This window comes from Mobula hypostoma, chromosome 22 (assembly GCF_963921235.1).
Source record: "Mobula hypostoma chromosome 22, sMobHyp1.1, whole genome shotgun sequence".
In the NCBI taxonomy this organism is placed as follows: Eukaryota; Metazoa; Chordata; class Chondrichthyes; order Myliobatiformes; family Myliobatidae; genus Mobula; species Mobula hypostoma.
The window spans coordinates 13,872,175-13,890,701 of NC_086118.1; the positions used below are offsets into that span (position 1 = coordinate 13,872,175).

General features: G+C 41.4%; 1 long non-coding RNA gene across 1 annotated transcript in view; it reads right to left on the reverse strand.

The window, feature by feature from the left end:
• Positions 1–7,856: 7,856 nt before the first annotated feature.
• Positions 7,857–18,527, reverse strand: part of LOC134336483 (uncharacterized) — an 83,062-nt gene continuing 72,391 nt past the window's right edge. Inside the window, exon 4 of the long non-coding RNA XR_010015799.1 lies at positions 7,857–8,270. This is a non-coding gene — a long non-coding RNA (uncharacterized LOC134336483). The remainder of the gene's footprint in view (positions 8,271–18,527) is intronic.

Here is an 18,527-nt window from a genome sequence, read left to right on the forward strand (position 1 = left end):
GTGGTAGGTAAGGATAAGAGGAACTCTATCAATACTAAGGTGGAGGGAAGATGGGGTGAGCGCATATGTTTGGGAAATAGAGGAGATGTGGGTGAGGGCAGCATCAGTTGTGGAACGAGGGAAATCCCTATCTTTGAAGGAGGGTATCTCTGATGTTCTGGAATGGAGAGTTGATTTCATTAATATTTCTCTCTAACTTAACACTCACCCTGATGATCATTCAGAGGAGCTGGTTCCCATCTGTGCAGGTAATTATCTGTAGCTCTTTGCAACCTGCCTGTTAACTTTAAATATTCCTCACACTTTAAAACCAGATGATTTTAAACATGACTCCTTCTGGTGATCTCTTGAAGGAAGGTGTTCCCATGAACATAAAGGGCAAGCGTTGCCCACAAATGGCCAAGGATTTCTGAAGTCCCCTTATTTTATAATGCAAAGATTAGATTCATTCCTTGAACATGACATCACAGGTAGATAGGGCCGTAAGCAGAGCTTTCGGCACATTGGCCTTCATAAATCAGAGCATTACAGGAGATGGAGTGTTATGCTGCAGCTGTGCGAAATGTTGATGAAGCCTAATTTGGAGTGTTGTATGCAGTTCTGGTCACCTACCTACAGGAAAGATGTCAATAAAATTGAAAGAGTGTGGAAAAATATTAGTAGAATGCTGCCAGGACTTGATGCCAAAGATACAGGGAAAGGTTGAATAGGTTAAGACTTATTTTACCCTGAAACATCGGAGAATGAGGAGAAATCATATAGAGCTTTGCAATATTATTAGGGGTATAGATAGGATAAATGCAAGCAGCCTTTTTCCACAGAGGTTGAGTGAGACTAGGACTAGAGGTTATGGGTTAAAATGAAAGGTGAAATGTTTAAGGGGAACCAGAGGGGGGAACATCTTTAGTCAGAGGGAGGGATGAGTGTTGAATAAGCTGCCAGAAAAAGTGGTGGATTCAGGTACAATTAAGAACATGGATGAGAGGGGTGCAGAGATATGGTGCAGGTGTGGGTAAATGGAACTAGGTGGAAAAACAAGTTGGCATGACTTGTTGGAAGGACTTGTTTCTATACAAAGTACTCTATGGCTCTTTGATACTTTGGCTAATGCAACCTCTCTATCAATATTCTCTCTGTTCTACATGCAGGAACTTGTCAATTTTGGGGAGTCATTCAGTTTGTTATTATCATAGTAATATCTGAGCCTATCAGTATACTGATATTAGTGACCAGGTTTTGTAGAATGATGATTTTGATGTTTACTGCTTCCAAAGGGCATTGGAGATACACTAGACTTCTTGGAGCAACACGTGCTACATATATGGTTCAAAGAAAGAAGACAACTACATTCTGCTTACCTTGTTTTGATAACAACACACTTAGCATTTCCACTCAGCTCACTACTTATTCTCCTGTTCATCACAGATTTGTTTGTTTTCTTGTGACACGCTGTGTTAGACAATTTGGTGATTTTTAGCCGATGTTGACTTTCCATGAGTTAAAGGTGTCTTCCTAGAAACTGACAGCAAAACAATAAAATGTATTTTGTTTTCTGATGAAGGGTCATCAAACTGTCGTGTTAATTTTGCTTCTATTGGATTTAAGAAATATAATGGACACAAGTCCTGGTTATGCAACCGCTGGCACCAGGCAGACGATTTCTGAAGAATATTAATCATGACTAGGGTCACCTGTCTTGAAAGATACTTCCCAGAAGAAGGCAATGGCAAATCACTTCTGTTGAACAATTTGCCAAGATCAATCATGGTCATGGACAGACCATGATTGCCCACGTCATATGACAGGGCATAAAATGGTGAAGATGATGATTAGAATAGTATTGAAAGCATTGGCTATTAATATAAAAATGAAATGTCATTGAATGGTTTATTCTCGAAACTTTTATAATGAATAAAGTTTATTTTGATTAGAAATGTTAAAACTTTTCCTTGCAATGACTCTGCTTGACCTGCTGATTGTATTTCTTTCATAACTCTTCTATAATAAATTTCATGTTTATATGTACTGTACACTCTTGAATTTTTCAGTAAATCTGCCATCAAAAGAAATTGATTCCCTGGCACTGAGCCTACCTGTCAATCAATTCCATAAATTATTGTAGAAATTGCGATCTTTGTAAATTTTACTGGTCTTCATGGGGATTTAGACATAATAGAATTAGGGTCAGTTTGTCAATGGCAAATGAGCATCTACATAAATCTTGTCTCAATGAATCTTAACCTTCTTCATGGACTGGGATGTAATTTGTCTTCAGTGTCAGAGGGGCAACCAGCAATTAATAACATGAATAAATCCAACCTCCATAAAATCTATCTTTCTAAAGTGGCAGTCATTGAACACTTCACCAAGTCAATCAATCACATCCTCCAGCTATGCATCAATTAAGTAAATATAGTAAGTGTAACTACGCTTCAGCAGGTACCCAGGCAGCTACGAATCAATAAGACAATTAAATTAGTGCTTCACACGTTCAGTAGGACTTTAACAAGGAGGGTGGGAGATAAAGAGAATAAAAGCTACTTCACTGTAGGGAAAAACTCAATCTCTGTATACTTGCAGTTTTTGAAGATTAGAAGAATGCAGAGTGATCTTACTGAAACAACATGTTGAGATGAAAGGTGATCCTATATGCTTCAATATGATCTCTCTTCATGGAAAGAGTCTGGAATAGAGGAGATTATTACAAACTCAGGGAGTGATCCTTTGAGGCAGAGATGTGTAGAAATCTCTTCTTGCTGGCGGTGGCATAACTAGAGTTCTCTACCCTCGAGGGTTATGGAGGTCAGGTTACTGGAAGATTGGAAAAATTGAAGGCTGTGTCGGGTGAACGATTAGTTCTTGTTGTGCTGCAGATCGTGGTCTTTCTTGGAGGCTTTGCTTTTGTTTGCTTGGTGGGTGGAGGATGCCGATGCTTTTTGCAGAAGTAAGCAGGGGAGGGGAGGGTTGGTGCTGTGCTGCTAATTGCGCGTGGGGGGCGGGGGAAGTAGGGGGTCTCTGGGTTTCTAATGCTTTTATGTTAATTCATTCTCTGGGGTACCATTCTGTTTTCATGGATGTCTGTGAAGATAAATAATTTCAGGTTTTATATTGTATGCATTCTCTGATATTAAATGGAACAATTGAACTATTGAACTATGGGGAAACAGCTCAGAAGAAGAGTAAGGCTTGGAGATGAATTGGTCATGATCATATTGAATATGATGATATTTTGTTTACTCCAGCTCCTATTTTCTTATGTGTGTATGTGACCAAAACACCTATTATGATGACATTCCATCAATCTCCTCACTGTTAAATGCACTCTGCTGCTCTATCTGTTAGTACCACTCTCCTAGATGTTTGTTCTGGGTACTGTTTATGCATGCAGGAGGCTGTTGGGAATGCACAATGACACTGATTGGCAGCAGTGCAAGATTCCAGGTCGGTGGGATTATTGGGTACTTTAAATTGTCCTTAGTGTGTAGGTGAGTGGTAGTGCCCGGAGGAATTTGATGTGAATATAGTAAGAATAAAATGAGATTAGTTTGAGTGGTAAGACAAACTGCTGGAGTAACTCAACTAGTCAAGCAATATCTATGGAGGCAAACAGACGGTTGATGTTTAGGGTCCAGATTCTGCATCACCACTGATTGTAGAGAAAAGATAAACATTATGAAGAGGTGAGAGAGGGCTGGTAAGTGATAGGTGGTAACAGCTGAGGTGGGAATGATAGCCGGATGAAAATGGATGATTAATATTCGGCAAAAAAAAAATTGGACTGAAAGCCTGTTTCTATGCTAATATGACTGTTCATTCACAAGAAGTTCTCTTTATCTTCTCCATAATGAACCATTCATGTAAACCCCTCCACTTGCTCTCACCCAACCACTTCCCATCAGTTCCGAAATAAGGAGATTTAAAGGATTGTGAGCAACAGACTGGATGGCAACAGTTTGCACTTAGCAACCCTCCCATTCTTCTTTTTATTCTAGCTATTTCGACTTTGCTCTTTTAGTCCAAAAAAGCCAGAAGTGTCAGCTGTCCATTTCCCTCCATAGATGCTATATGATCCATTAAGTTCCTCCAGCACCTGGTCTGTTGCTCCAGATTCAAGCATGTGCTGTCTTTTTTTGTCTCCTTTAAAGGATCTTTGATAGAGGAGCTCAGAATGATTAAAGTGTAAAGCAGGAGAAACTTATTTCTGGTGCAGAAGAATTCGCAGCCAGTAGAAATAAATTGAGATGTTTGACAAAGTAATAAAAAGCAAGAAGACAAATGGAAAGATTTTTTTCTTCATTCGTCCTGCAGCTCACCTGAAGGTGTAGCAGATTACCTCCAAGGGAAGCCTTCAAAAGGGAACCTTGTGATTATCTGCAGTCTTTGGAGAGGGTGCAGAAGAGGTTTAGCAAGATGCTGCCTGGTTTAGAGGCTAAGAGCTATCGTGAGAGGCTGGATAACCTTGGGTTGTTTTCTTTGGATGGTGGAGGCTGAGGGGAGATCATATAGAGGTTTATAAGGTTATGAGAGGCATAGATAGCCTATACAGAGAGTATCTTTTTCCCAGGGTAGAAATGTTTAATACCAGAGGACATGCATTGACGGTGAGAAGGGGTAGGTTCAAAGGGAATGTGAGGGCTAAGTTTTTTCTCAGAGAGTAATGGATGCTTGAAATGCTCTGCTTGGTTTGGTGGTAGAAGCAAATACATTGGAAGCTTTTAAGAGATGTTTAGGAAGACACATGAATATGAGGAAGATGGAGGGATATGGACATTGTGTAGGTAGGAGGGATTAGTTTTGGGTTTTTTTTTGATTTACCTTTTTTGCTGGTTTTGGCACATCATTATGGGCCAAAGGGCTTGTTCCTGGGCTGTGCCGTTCTATATTCTGTGATAAAGAGCAGTATACAAACAGATGAAGCAATAAGATAAACCCACACAAAATGCTGGAGGAACTCAGCAGGCCAAGCAGCAGCTAGGAAAATAATACAGTCAATGTTGCAGGCCGAAACCGTTTGGCAGGATTGAAGTAAAAAAGCTGAGGGGTAGATCTGAAGGTGGGGGAGGGGAGAGAGACACAAGGTGATTGGTGGAACCTGAGGGGGAGGAGATGAAGTAAAGAGCTGGGAAGCCCAAAACATCAACTGTATTATTTTCCTAGATCCTGCATGGCCTGCTGAGTTCCTCCAGCATTTTGTGTGTTACTCAGATTTCCACCATCTGTGGATTTTCTCTTGTTTGTGATTGGACCAATAGGATAGTTTCATAGAGCCAAAATTTCTCCCTCTGTGTTTGATTATGTCAAAGAATAATCTCTGTACTGAAAACCACTGTTCCAAACAATTCCTTAGAAGAGTAAAACTTTACTTAGAGTTTTTATTCGCTGGAAGAACAGACAGTAAAACACCTTTGCTGTATTTATGGCTGACAAATTCCCCTCAGTGATGTGTAAGTGTTCACATTAATATGGCTCCCATGTGGTCCAAATTGACCCAAATTTTATCGCACTGCCTTAACATATTTTGCAGGTAAGAGAAAATCCCTTTCATATATTTGCTTAAAGGATTGGAATGCTGCAGATCCAGAACAGAAAAAATAGTTGTTGAAGTTGCAAAGCAAATGTTTATGTTTTCTAGCATTCTGGCGCCAAACAGCGCAATCGGTTATTCTACAGTGACTCAGTTCAACATGTCTAATTATACACTGAAATGTTAAACATTAATAAAAGCAGAATTATTACTCTTGTTTTGTTTCCACTGGCTAATTGCAACTAAAATAAAAGAACTGTGACCACTAGTACTGCAAGGACTCAAAGGATGAGTCCGATCAGTGACAGGTACCAAAGTCAAATCTGACTGCAAAGTTTACTGTAAGTACATATTTGTTTATACTGCAGAACCAAGTCATCTTTAAGATCCTCAAAAAGTGTTGTACATGTAATAAATTATTTTGCAGGTCAGTGGAAGTTCATTAGGTGAAGGGAATGATCTCCCTCCCTTCTCCAAACGTAATGAGAGCTGCATCAAGCAGGAAGACAATGTCATCTGTAATGTTTCTTAGTGAAAAAGCAAAGATAGATTTAGTAACATGCAGCTTTTATGAAGGATAGTAAACTCAATTAATAACAAAATCTGATTCAGAGATATGTCAAAAGTTATACCATATAGTAGCACTGTTCCTAAAGCCACACTTATATACACCATGAACTGAAATCACTGGATGGCTGTACTTGAGAAAAGATATTTATGCCATTTTAGTCCATCCATCCTGAAAACTGCTATGATGTCTGCATTCGGCCTCTTCAGAAAAGAATTATTGGAATTCTTGCATTGAATATCTTGTCAGAATTTCCAAGCAATGATCAGTCTATGTGAGAGAGAATTTGTTGGTGTCAGTCTCAAATTTAACAATCAATAATCTAAACCATGTATGCTTTTGTCAATTTTGGCCTAAGCAGTGCTCTGAAAATTGTGCTTTCTTTAATTCTTTTGGCATGGAGAAAATCTTTCAATTCTCAACAATCCTAAAATGATTTTCTTAAAATGTTCGATTTAATTTATTGGGGTTTTAAACAGTGTTTGGATGTTCTGGCAGAATTTTGGATCTTACTTGCAAAACCTGGTCTTTTTTTTGTGCAAAGATATGAATATTTCTGCAACGTTTTCCCCTGCGAAGTTTATCATTCAAATTGATTAGTTGCCCTGCATTGGGAACATCTCTCCTTTTCTCGCAGCATTTTCTTGCTGTATTGTAGTTCCACTGGCATTGGCCGCATGCTAACATGCTGACTGAGGTCACTGCTACATCACCAACATCCAGTTGTAGTTGTGCCTGCTATTTATTGGGAGTGAAATATCCAAAGTCATCTTAGCACTATGCAAGCTTGGAAGCGTCAATCATGATTCTTTTTTTTTATTGTACACCTTAACTCAATCACAAAGTGAATGGAAAAGATATGTTTCACGATTAACTATGGTTTCATCCTTTCAGCTCCTATTTAGACACTGGCACCTTTAGAATGCAGAGTGATACAAACATTTATTGCTTGATGAAAGATCTGCCAAAGGTAAAGACCTGTCAAGAGTCTGTCCACACCCACAGAAGCATGTAATCTCTATTAAGTATTTGGCAAATAGCATACCATTTAATGTTTTTAAGAGACACAACGGTCTAAGCCTTTTGGAAGTAAAATAATTATGTGATTAACTCAAGTTCAACACCAATTACAGAATTCAGGGGTACAACTATGTTCTGCTTGGCAAGGCTCTTTATATTTGCTGCACGTAACTGTCAATGTTTCATACTGGTGTAGTGTCACCATCATTCTAAGGGCATAGATTGTGCAGTTCTATGGACTGAAAATTATAAATGAATGAGGAACATGTGCTGTAATTGACACTGTAGGACCTAAATAGTCTAATAAACTTTGACCTTCGTGCTGCCAGCATGTGTCAGATCATACTTTTACATCTTGAAACTGAAGAAACAGTTTATGGGGCTATGAATGGCAGCTTATACTTATATTCAATCTCTCATGTCATTCTCAAAATTCATGTCCATATTGCTCATTTTCTGTTAACATTTTAAGACGGTGTTTTTTCATTTTAAAAATGGCCATCAATGGATTTCCTCTAAACTAAGTGACAATCAAAACCTTTTTCAGCTGTAAAGACTCTAATTTCAAACTTCTCTCTTTACTTTGCTGATGAAGTTGAGTATCTGGCAAGAGTAACCCACCATCTGCCAAAATTCAAAGTACATTTATTATCAAAGTATGTATACACTATACAACTTTGAGATTCACCACCTTACAGGCAGCCACTAAAATAGAAACCCCAAAAGAACCCGTTAAGAAAAAAAGTCAAACAGCCAGTGCACAGAGAGAAAAAAATCATGCAAGCAACTAAATTAAGCAAATAGCATTTAGAATTGAAATTTTATGAAAGCCATGAAGCCAGGCATCACTGCGGCTGAAGCAGTGTGCAGCCTCAGTTCAGTGCAGAGCTGAGTAAACGTCACAGAGTAACAAGCTGAGCCTCGCAGAATCAGGCAGAACCAACCCGTCCCTTGCCTCTGGTCCCAACACCCTGACCTTTCCAATCTGGCCCGGCGCTTAAATCTTCCAAACATTGAGTCTGCAAGGTACAAATCAGAATGCGACAGAATGTTCTCTGCTTGACTGAGTGAGTTCAACTTCCACAAACTTAAAATCTTCACACCATTCAGGACAAGTCTGGACACCTGGACATCAGCTCAATGCCTCTTCCCAACGCGCTAGACAAAAAGTGAACAGGAAAGAGTGAGGTAAGTTCCAGTCAACAAGACAACAAGACAGACCAAAAAATGCTAACATTTAACTGAATTAAATAAACTAACGATTGCGGATGAGAGCTGGGTTTAAACAGGCTGCAGGTGATAAGCTGGAACCAAGTGGCAGACGACTCCCATTAACTGGGTGAGGCCTGCTTGTGCAGGCCTGATACAAATATTGTCAAGCTAATCCGACAAGTAGAAAATATTCCATCACACTCTGATGTGTCTTGCAGGCTCTAGAAAGACTGGGTCATGGGGTCGATTACTTATCACAGGAATCCACCCAGCCTCATCAGCAAAGCAGAGAGAAGTCTGAGTTAAAGGAGTCATAAGGGCCTTTACAGTTGCAAAAGGGTTTGATAACCACTGAGCAGCCAAGAATTTGTATCAGAGGAAGTCCATTTGTGGCTATTTTCAAAATGAATAAGTTATTTTGGGTACGTTTGGTTTAATGTTTGTGATCATTCCCGTAAAATCTCAGCCACTGGAAACGGGTCTGGGGATTTTTCTTGGTTCAGTTCACCCAAACGTCAACATAATTTCCTTGCTGTATATTGTGCACATAATGATGTAAACAACACATTTTATTTAATTTATTTAAAGTGTAAAAATTTGTCAGCTAGGCACACACAATTCAGTATAGAGCACAGCATGCTAAAGTTGTAATTATTGTACGATTTAAATAGACAGCACTGTGACATTTTTTTTATTGTTAATATATTACATATTATTTCTTTCTGGACTGCAGTAAAAAAAATGTTTGCAACCTGCAGTTCGGGACTAATCCAAGTTTAGATGGCGCCAGCACATGACCAATGGCGACATCCCATAGACAATTCATGAAACTACTTTTACTTCTTTCAAATATGATTCCACTGCTAAGCTGTGTGCAATTGGAGCCCGTAATTTACATTCTGATGGTGTGTTTTTGGACTGGTGTTTTGCTGTCTCTGAGGGAGATCGGCGAGGTTTGGAGTAGAGTGTGCAACCTACAGGCCTAGAGGCCTAGAAGCCTGGAAGACTGGAAGCACTGGCGTGAGCCCATGATCAACTCCAATCATTCTCTCCAACTGAGGCATCGAGGACGAGAGGCCATGATTGACTCCATTTCTTTTCTCTGACTGAGGCGTCAGGCAAGGTTGCCGTTGACGAGGATGAGAGCGGAGGATGGGCGGGTGTTCAGCATCCTCTGCCTGCATTTGTCTGGTCTTCCTCTCCCTCTCTCTTGCTGCTGTCAGAGGAAAGTGCAACAGTCTTGGCGTCCATATTGCAAGGATTGTCAAGTCAGACTAGAGTTTCTAGAAAATATTGGGACCTAGAGGCAAAAGAAAATAAAATCTAAAAGTAATAGCAAAAATCCACTGATAGACCAGATGGAACTCATTGTCTGAATGCGGCTTCTGCCTGGAACATCGGGGGAACCCGGCAGCATCACAGCGGCAGTCCGGGAGCAGCGTTGGAATCTGTGGTAAGATGCTGAACTTTAAAAAACTTGAGAGACCTTTTCATGGAAAAGAGCACTGCTGTCACTGCATTTTGGGTTAGTGATAGCTTCGCGTCACGGGGATTATCGCGCGCAGGCGCTTCTAGGAAATGGCATGAGATTGAAGAAGAGCTCGGGAACCTTCGGGAAGGGTCTGTCTGTCTGTCTGTCTAAGTACCATATCCGATGCGGACTTTGGTGACCACGGTTTTCCATATAGATCTATCCTTCGTTTTTTGGATGACTTCCATTTCCTCCATGTGTAGCCACCTGGCTATGCTTTTGATGTACATAAGCCGAGGTCTTCCTCTAGGTTTACTCCCCTCAATCTTTCCAGAGAGTATGAGTTTTTCTAGTTCATCTTTCCGTATGATGTGTCCTAGGAATCTAAGTTGTCTTTCTCTTATTGTTGGTATGAGTGATCGAACTGCTTGGGCTCTTCTGAGAGCTTCGTCATTCGATGTGTGTGTGGTCCATGATATTTTTAACATTCTCCCGTAGAACCATAATTCAGCTGCTTCTAGTCTCTTTTCCATTGCTGGAAAAATGGTCCAGCATTCACTTCCATAAGTCAGGATAGAATAAATGTAGCACTGCAGTATTCTGTTTTCAGTGTACGTGGTCATCTTTCTGTCTGTTAATATGGTCTTCATTTTTTGGAAAGCTTCTTTCGCCATTGCTATTCTGTATTTGATACCTGTGTCGCACCTGCCATTACTTGTTATTAGGCTGCCAAGATATTTGAATTTGTTGACTTGTTTGATGTTTGTATTTCTGATCTTGATCACGCATTGTGGGATGTTTGTCTTTCTGGAGATGATCATGCTTTCTGTCTTCTTGGTGTTGATTGAGAGGTCTCTGCGATTACTTTCTGCTGCCACTATAGTGAGTAGTTCTTGAAGTATTGTTTCTGAGTCAGCTATTAGTACGATGTCATCAGCATATCTCATGTTATTTATATTATGGCCTCCAATTGTGAATCCTTTGATGTCTTTGATACTTCTCAAGATATTTTCACTATACGGGTTGAATAAGTCTGGCGAAAAGACACAACCTTGCCTGACTCCTCTCATGATATTCACATACTCACTCACTTCTCCTTCTATTCTGATGGCTGCTGTCTGGTCCCAGTATAAGCTTCTTATGAAATGTATATCTTTCCCATCTATGTCAAGATCTTGAAGTATTTCCAGAAGATCTTGCTGTCTGACAGTGTCAAAAGCTTTTGTATAGTCGATGAAACATAGGTAGATATCTTTTTGTACCTGGATGGCTCGTTCACAGATCATCCGTAGCATGAAAATTGCATTTCTGGTTCCAGTATTTTCCACAAAGCCGGGAAGGGTAGCCCGGTTTAAAAACATACTGGTCTATTAGGGAGCTGAGAGGTGCAGGTTGAATCTATCTGCAAAGCCCAGAGAGGTAGCCAGTTTTTTCAGCTAATGACATGACTAGTGACTAGTGACTAATGTCTAATGTCTAATGACTCATGTCTAGTGACTAGTGACTAATGTCTAATGACTAATGACTAGTGTCTAATGGCTAATGGCTGATGGAACTAATGGAACTATCAAACTGCCGCACTTGCAAAAATAAAAGGAGGAAAAAGGAAAAGTTGTTTGGTCATTGAGTGGAATCCAGTTAAAAAACCTTCGGGTAGACACATTCAATCCCTTTCAAGTGGGGAAGCTGCACATGTTCAAAGAAGAAAAAGAAATCCGGCTTGACAAGGATTGATCAGAGAGGCTGTGGACTTGTTTTTCAGGCTTTGGGGTTCATGTTGCATGAATTCCTGGATTCTGGTTACTATTTTTTTTTGCTGTTTTTGATCAGTTTAATTGGGACGGTTGATGTGATCTGGGTCGCTTCAGTGAAGAATGCTTGCCCTGTGGCCTGCAGTGAGCTATTGGCACAACGCTGAACTGAACTAAATTGAATACGACTGGACTCCTGGTTTGAAGTTCGATGTTTCGTGTATTGTACACTTTGCTTTTTGCCGTTTCCATAATTTGTCCTTTTTTCACACATTGGGTGTTAGTATTTAGTTGAACAGATTCCATGTTTTTTTTTGTTTCATGGCTGCCTGTGGGAGGACAGATCTCAGAAATGTATTCTGTGTACATACTCTAATAATAAATGTACTTTGAATTTTTGAATAACATCCTCAGCCCATCCATTGTCTAACCAGACCTGATCAAAGCTCTCAATCATGGTCTGATCAGCCTGTAAGTCCCCTAATTTGATTGGAGACCTTGTTGTTTAGAAGCCCCATAAATTATTGATATCATCTCATCTCCAATTTCCCTTCCCTTCCCACCTCCGCCCTCAATTCGCCTCTATGATATCTGCGTTCCCTCTCCGTTTCCTCCTTTACAATGCTCAGGGAAACTTCAGACTGGGCTTCATTGTTACTTGTGTGCATACCACGCTATTATTTTTTAAAGCCAGGATGTCCCAAATGTTGCAGTTTTGTTGATGAATTAATATTTGGTTATTAGCATTAAACTTCACCACTCATATATAACGTATTTAAAATGTGCGAAATCCATTTTGTTGGTACGTATCTTGAGTTATTTGAAGAAGAATCCTCCAGGCCATCAATGTATGAGCAAGCCAAGAATTCAGTAGAAAAGCTACTTGCTCTTTGCTGTTCCACTGCCGAATACGCCTGCCCTGCATGGGGAAGATCTACTCATGCTAAGAAGATGGATGCTGTTCTGAATGCAAGCTGCTGACTTATCACAGGTTGTTTAAAACCAATAAACACCAACAGCCTATATATCCTGGCGGGTATTGCTCCCCTGATATAAGAAGATAGGTAGCCAGCAAGAAAGAACGACTCCATGAAACGTCAGATGAGAGGCACCCTCTACATGGTCACACACCTACACCCAGCCGCCTAAAGTCAAGGAAGAGCTTCATGAACAGTGTTGTTTCATTACTATCAACCCCATCTGAAGCCCGCATCGCCTTGTGGAAAGCCCGGCTTGCCAGTCTCAAACAGCCCCCAACGATGGAAATTCCACCGGATGAAAACCTTCCCCCAGGAGCTAATTGCAACTGGGCAACCTGGAAGTGCCTTGACAGACTTAGGGCTGGTGTAGGTCACTCAAAGGTGTCACTAAGCAATTGGGGATGTACAACCAGCCCAACAACTTGTGAATGTGGAACTGAGCCACAAACTATGCAACATCTCCTGCAATGCCCATCGCTAGAGGAACCCTGCACTGTTGCAGATCTTGCCGAATTCAACAACAAGGCGCAAAAATGAGTCCAGTTCTGGCTGGCCCATGGATAGGCTGTCCGTGGACACGATAAGAAGAAGTAGAAAAGCTCTGTGCAATGCACTTACAGAGTAAGTATAAGAAAGAGAAGGGAATAGAAGGCAATGTAATTGCGTTAAATTATATGAAATGGCGGAGAACTCAATGTGGAACATAAATGCCAGCGTGGAGTTGGTTTGATATGAGTCTTATTTTTCACCAGCCTATTTTGTATAATTTGTGTAGTTATTTGAACAGTTAACATAATTTTTTTTTGACAAGTATTTATGTTACATTGTGGAATTACTGTAAAATATTTGATATATTAGCTTTGAGAGTGTTTTGCAAATAGAGACATATTTTTACGCTTCGAGATGTTCTAGTGCATGACTCAGTGGGCTCCCTTTTCAAATATTCAGCAGCCTCCACACTTCTGCTGCTGCACAATCCACATGAAACTTCATAGGATATGGGAAAGTTTATGTCACAGAAAGAGGCTACTCAACCCATTGTGGCTGAGCTAGCCAACGAAGAAGTATCCAAGTCCACTTTCATCTTCTGAGCACTCGATCCATAACCCTGCCGTCAATCGCTCTTCCAGTATGCACCCCAGGGTGCATACCTTTGCTTGTGTGAGTTCCAGACTCCCACCACACTTTGCGTGAAGGCATTTTCCTCATCTCCCCTGTATTCCTCCATCAATGACTTTATTTCTATGCCTTGAATGACATCCCTCGATGAAGAATAATATTCTCTGTTCCGTCTTCCAAGATTGCTGTATACAGTTATCACTTCTCTGTTTATCCCTTGTACCAAACAAAATAGTGGAAAAAGGAAACAACTTGTTAAAAAGCTTGAATGTAAATGATAAAATGACATTATAATTACTGGATAGTTTTAAAATCCTATATTTCCAGATGGAACTTTGAGTGGTCTAAGTTGAAATGTATCCCAGACTGTTTAAGAAATACTGAGATGGATATTGCAAAGGTTCTGACTGCGCAACTTCACCATTCATTCTGGCTACAGTAATGGTGCAGCAGATATGAGGACCACCAATATTGTACCATTGCTTATAAAGGGGAAGGATAACCTGTATCATTGCTTCCCCTGGGTCCCCTCCTCCTTCCCTCTTCACTCTCCTCTCCTCTCAGAGGCTTTCTTTTCCAGCCTTTCCCACTCACTTGACTTCACCTATTATCTTCCAGATGGGCTCTTTCCCCTCCCCCTGCCTTTTTATTCTGACAACTACCCCTTTCCTTCTCAGTTCTGAAGAAGGGTCTCAGCCCAAAACGCTGACTGTTTATTCTTTGCCATAGATGCTGTTTGACCTGCTGAGTTCCTCCAGCATCCTGTGTGTATCATTACAGGCCAGTTCCGTTTCTTGCCATCAGTGAGCAATTATTGCAATCAATTTGAAGGAGCAATAGAAATCTTCATCTGGAAAGCCGCAGATTAATTAGTGGCCCTCAAAGTGGATTTTTAAGGGAAGAATATGCAGCGACATATTGGAAAGTATAGGGTCACACTGACTGTACACTCACAAGAGATTCTCTGGATGCTGCAAACCTTGAACACCATAAAACAAAATGTTGGAGAATCTCAGCAGATCAGGAAGTACCTATAGAGAGAACTAAACAGTCAACATTTCTGACTGAGGCCCTTCACTCTATTCATTTCCTCTCCTCCAACAGAGAGCAGGGAAAGCTAGCGTCCACCAAATGTGAAACTTGCAACATACCTTCAACTACCCAAGCTGAAATTAACCTGAAATCATGTGCACGCTCAGTGATTCGGAAACCCAAATATTCAAGGGAGAGGTTGAAGCAAATCTGCTACAACAAATGAGCTACCAGAATAATCATATCTCCTGACTATTTTTGAGTTTTCTTGCTACCTCTTCCCCCAATACATTAAGGAATTAAAATTCCCCAAAGAGTTAAGATTAATCAGAATGCCAAGACTATAATCGATTTATCCACATTATGAGTAGAATTCATTTCCTCCCATCATTGAAAGTTTGGATCAGTGCCAGAGTACCGTGCTCCATGGTGGGAGCTGTAGACAGCATAATTGGAATTGTCAGTATTTAAATGGAAATCATCTCTGCTTATTCAAGACCAAATATCAGATCACCTCTCTCTCTCTCTCTCTCTGAAAGTGCAGAGGCAATGAAAGGTCAAGAGAGGTTACACACGGTAGAACTATCGGCCACTGTCAGCATAAAAATGAAGCCGAGTCCACGTTGGTGGATGACATCACTAAGGTAACAGTAAATGGAAGAGATGGTCAAGGACAGATTATTCAGAAACTGCTGAGGGAAAGCCACTCATACATCCTTCTTCTTAGTTACTTTTGTAATCAAAGGTTTAAGTGTTTACTAAATCAAACTCTAATGATCCATCTTATTTTGTGGGTGAAATATTCATTAGCAAGGAAATAGGCAGAATTACTTAAGGATGCATTGGGACCATTTGGAATGTATAATCGATGAGAGCAGCAGCAGGGTATGTTATGGTTTAAAATTTACATCCAGCACTTGTGAGTGAATAATTCGTGACATGATTTGTCTCCTTTATGGAGTCAGAATCATGACCTTATGACTTACAGACTGCGACTATAGGCCCACGTTGGGCACAGATGGAACATAACATGATATTTTTTAGCTGAAGGGATCACTGGGATGATTGCTGTTGGAGTTTTAACGTATTTATCCGACAAAGTAAACAAGGGCACCCTAATATCAAACTATCTACATTCTATGTGAGGCAAGCATCAACTCAAAAATGACAGGACACTTAGGAGCACTGACATACAGAAATATCGTAGGGTGTGGGTCCATAGTTCTCTGAAAGTAGCAGCAGAGGGAGATAGGAAGGGGAAAAAGGCAAATTGTGTGCTTGCTTATCTCAATGGAGGAGTTGAATACAAAAGTTGGCAAGACATGGTGCAGCTGTATATAACACTTAATTACTTATTTAGCACCACGGCATGGTAAGAGGCCCTTCCAATCCAATGAGCCTCTGCCGCCCATTGCTGTCACAACCACGGATTCGGCAGTGCAGCAGATACGGCAATTGCGCTCACGAATATGCACGTGTCAGTTAATCGTTATTTCATTGTGATAGTATTTAACTCTATTCATTCCGTCGTAGTATTTGTCGAGACTTGGACACAGCTCAGTAACACTTCGCTGCCTGTTTGCATTCAGCTTTGCCTGAGAAATTGGACTGTCGAGTCAACTGACTCTGAAGACTAGCGGTATTTGTTTTATTCTTAGTTGTTCTTTTCGGCCACATTGTAGGCTCTGCTTTCCATTTGGGAGTTTAGTTAATGGGCCTGTTTGGCCTAATGTTTATTGCTTTCTTTTCCCTTTCACACTGTTTGCATTAAGGTCTGAGAAATGTCAACCCGCTTCAGTGTCTCTCACTCCGCACTTGGGCCATATCGAACCTGGCGACCATTGCACCTGTATAACCAATGAACCTACTTTGGAATGTGTGATGAAACCGGAGCACGCGGAGGACAAACATGGGGAGAACATACAACCTCCTCCCAGACAGCAGCAGAACCGACCCAGGCCACTGGCGCTGTGATAGTGTGAGGCTACCATGCTGTGCTACATTTATTGAACCAGCATAGGAATATCTGTATGCAATTCTCATCACCACGCCACAGAAAGGATGTAGAACCTTTAAAGAAGGTGCAGGAGAGGTGGTGGCATCCGTTAGTCTCACGAGACCATGGATCTGCGCCTGGAAAGTCTCACTTCAGTCTGTGTTAGAGCAGCGTCTGTTGTGGCTGTAGAGGCCCACACGGGAGTGACAGCCTCTAAAGACTGCTGCTTTCCATGTTGTGCCGTCGTGGTGAGGGGACACTGGAGTGTCCTCTCCAGGGCGCAGGCCTGGGCAGGGTTGTATGGAAGATCGGCAGTTGCCCATGCAGCAAGTTTCCCCTCTCCACGACACCGATGTTGTCCAAGGGAAGGGCACTAGGGCCGATACAGCTTGACACCAGTTACGTCGCAGGAGTTGCCAGAACGAGGTTGAAGACAACGTCGGACTGCCTTAGGGACTCCAGCTCCGGATTTGTCCCTCAGAGTTTACACCCGAAACCTTTCCCATCAGTGGGTATAGCCACAAGGCAGCGGGGTTTAAAATCAGAGTTTCCTTCTCTTAGATGGACTGCCTTCCCAGGCTGACAAGCTCCATCTACTTGAAGCACTGGTTTTAAGGCACCAGGACCCGCCTTCGCCCCTTCTCCTGTCAATAGAAACAGTTCCACCGGGCTTAGAGGCTAAGCCACACAAGAAGGCCAGGAGTTGGACTTAGTTGTCAGAGGATATTTGAGGCGTATGCCGTGAGGAGCACTTTTAGGTAGTGGGAGCTTGTCCCCACTACCACTCCTCGGCTTGACAACCTTGGAACTTGCAGGACAGGAAATCATGATGAACACACATAGCCGTAACGGACTTTATACAAACAGTTGTAGACAAGTGTAGCCCCGCAAAATCATTCAGAGTCTTCCCCAACCCGAAGCCCTGGATAAACCATGAGGTCTGCAATCTGCAGAGAGCTAAATCAGAAGCATTCAAGTCTGGTGACCAAGGAAGTTACAAGAGGTCCAGGTAGGACCATCACACGAGTGAAGTGCTATTTCCGGACTGAACTTGAATCAATGAAGGATGCTCGGGGTTCTGGCAGAGCTTGAATGCTATCATCTCTTATAAAGTAAAATCAATCGACATGGGTGATAACAGGGCTTTGCTTCCAGATGAGCTCAATGACTTCTGTGTTCGCTTGACCATCAAAACATGGAGGAGCCATGATGGACTCCCCCAGCCCCCGATGATCTTTCGATTTCAGTCTCTGAAGCTGACGTGCAAGCAGCCTTCAGGAGAGTAAACCCACGAAAAGTATCCGGCCTAGATGGAGTACTTGGCCAAGTACTAAAGACCTGTGCTGATCAACTGGCCGGAACATTCACCGTAACTGTTAACCCCTTGCTTTGGCAGTCTGAGGTACACACCTACTTCAAGCAGACTTCACTTAAACCGGTGCCTGAGAAGAACATGGTAACCTGTATCAATGCCTATCATCCAGTAGTACTTACATCCACTGTGAAGAATTGCTCTCAAAGGTTGTTAATGAATCATATCATCTCCTGCCTGAGGAGTAACTTGGATAGGAGTAACTTGCAATTTCCCTACTAGCACAACAGACCCACAGGAGATGCCACCTCATAGGTTCTTCACACAACCCTGCAACATCTGGACAGCAAAGATGCATACATCAGGATGCTCTTTATCAATTACATCTCGGCATTCAATACCACCATCCTCTCAAAACTAATCAATAAACTTCAAGATCTTGACCTCAATACCTCCTTGTGCAATTGGATTCTTGACTTACTCACTTGCAGACCACAGACAGCTTATATTGTCAATAGCATCTCTTCCAGAATCTCCATCAG